Source organism: Drosophila suzukii, chromosome 3, assembly GCF_043229965.1.
Source record: "Drosophila suzukii chromosome 3, CBGP_Dsuzu_IsoJpt1.0, whole genome shotgun sequence".
Classification (NCBI taxonomy): domain Eukaryota; kingdom Metazoa; phylum Arthropoda; class Insecta; order Diptera; family Drosophilidae; genus Drosophila; species Drosophila suzukii.
Genome location: NC_092082.1, coordinates 35,953,026 through 35,955,551, shown reverse-complemented (window position 1 = coordinate 35,955,551; position 2,526 = coordinate 35,953,026). Strand labels below are relative to the sequence as shown.

Genomic DNA, 2,526 nt, shown 5'->3' with positions numbered 1-2,526 from the left:
AACATTAGTTTTCGGTTTTTTTCAACTTCAAACGTCAACAAATGTTTTAAAACTAATAAAAACAAAAAATTTAATGATGCAGAATTAAAGCTTATTTTATTACCTTTTCATAGATTTATATATCTGAACACTTTTCTTTAAATTTAATAATAAAAAACATGGTTAAAAAAACCGAATATTAATGTTATACACTTTAAGCATGTACATATTTAAGACTGAAATATAATTAATTAATCCTAATAATCCTAGGTCAAGATTTCGAGAGAAGCTGCTGTCTTGGAGAAAATCAATAGTAAATAATTTTTGAAGTTTTAACAAGTATTAAATATTTTTGAATGCAGGAGACGCCGTCTAAATTTTATTATAAGGCAAAGCAGGTGCTAGGCAAAAGCTTGGGCATTTTATTGGCGGAGACCAATAGAGGGAGAACTATTTTGGGTCAAGGAAAAAAACAGATGTTTAAGCCTGGATATGAAAAACGATCTTATAAGCATTATCCTTGTGGAGATCTTCTCAACAAAGATAACTATCAAATATTCCGATTTTAGTCTGTTGCTGGACGAAATTTGCTGTCTTTTACCTGGCGAAGAGAAATGCACGGTAAAATTTAATTGAAGAGCTTTTAATATTGATTTTTACTGATATTTTTAATCAATTTTAAGGATTACTACTTCATTTCCCGAGACGGTAAAAAACATCCATCGGGCAAACTGTATTCCAAATACAAAATCGAAGATCAAGGATCAAGCTAGAACTACTGAAGATTTGGAAAACCAAACCACCGAAGATTCAGAATCGGATTGTATCGCACTTTCGCTGAAGTTTTCTCTTAATAGAGATGGTGTCAATTGGGACTAAGTGCGCGAGAAATGGAAGAAGACCTTCCATCTTCGTCAACAATATGTAAACAACTTGACAGCCAAAAGTTTTTCGCAGCCTGGTAAAAATTCGCCCACGCCCAGGCAACTGACTTGGTAAGTTGTTGAAAAGCGGGATAAAATGTAGATATAAATATAAACTTATTTAATTTTTTACTTATAGATTGAAATTGATTTTGAAATGATGTACCTGAGGAGAAGCTCGTTTTTGTTTTCGAAATGGGAGCCGTTCAAAAATAAAATCTTCAATTTCTATTACTACAACATTTCAAACGAAGCTTGTAAATGGCTGCTTAAACAAGCAAAAGTATGCAAGAAAATTGGTAAATATTCTAGTTTTTATAATTTGTCTTTATTAAATTAACTATTAACTATTTTTAAATTATTAAATTTAAGCGCAACTACATAAGTAATTTTTGTTTTGTTCTTATTTTCATGATTTTTTCACAGATTCCCAGGACTACTTGATCAGCATTCTTCTGTACGCGGTTTTACCATCGATTGCGCGCTTGTTCATATATGAAAAAAACATTCAAGAATTCATATCCCTTCCAATTCATGTCTATACTTTAAATAATTGTAAGTTTCATATAGGGCTGAAGTATGTATAACATATAACGCAAGTTATATCAATCATATCAAAATTATCATTATATCAAAATCAATTATGCGAAACCATAAAATAAATCAAAAACTAAAAAAAAACCTCATTTTTTTCTGCAAGCCCAATGCCTTCTTAATTGAAGAATTATAAGTTCTTATGTAAAGAACTTTTTCGGCTGGATTATAGAATTTTAAACTCTTTAATGGAGCATGATTTGTTCTTATTATAAGACCAAGTTATGTTAAAGATAATACATTTTAATACTTAAAATGAGTACATACTGTTCTTGAGTGTAGTATGAATAATTCTTTTCTGAAGACTAAGTCCAGTTTAAACTGAGAATTATATATTTTTGATGCAAGCTGCATATCATCTTGATATAATTTTAGACCTGTTTTAAGAATAAATATGCCTATATTACGGAATTAATTATATTTCATTTTAGTACAATTCATACTTGATTTGAGAATTCTTAAACTTAATTAAAGTACAATTCATACTTAAATAAAGTTATCTTTATACTTAAATAAAGAAGATTTCTTACTTAAATCAAGTAGAACACGTTCCAAATTTCGCCCAAGAATGTTGTCAAATTGAGAATGACGGCTTAAGAACAAAACGTTCTTGAAATGGAAAAATAAGCCCATTTCGTACCTGCCGAAGTTTTGTGACCATTTGGGCTTGAAAAAAGCCCAATGTGCTTGGTTTTTTCTTTGAGAGTATATGCTTTGCTTGTAGTCAGAATTATAATTGCCTTTGGATAAATCGTTAATTGCTATTGAGCAATTGTGCGTTTTGATCATATTGTTTTGTTCAATTACAATTTCATTTTTAATTCAATTTTGATTTAGTATAGTTTTTGACAAATTCCATGTAACTATGGTATACATGTAGGATTTGAATCTGGCGGGCTTATTGAACGGCACACTCGAAGCGGGTTATATGGCAACTCTTAATCAGTTTGCAATCTAAAATCCTCGATAAAGTACTCGATTCTTTTAATGCCTCCGATACCTACACGAGTGAGCGGGGAGTCGTCGTTTA

General features: G+C 30.4%; 1 long non-coding RNA gene across 1 annotated transcript; it reads left to right on the top strand.

Annotated features, from left to right (window-relative positions):
* Positions 1-283: 283 nt before the first annotated feature.
* On the top strand, positions 284-1,545 carry LOC139353293 (uncharacterized). The gene is made up of 4 exons (XR_011604492.1): positions 284-600; positions 663-974; positions 1,042-1,201; positions 1,329-1,545. It is a non-coding gene; the product is annotated as an uncharacterized lncRNA (long non-coding RNA).
* The last annotated feature ends 981 nt before the right edge of the window (positions 1,546-2,526 follow it).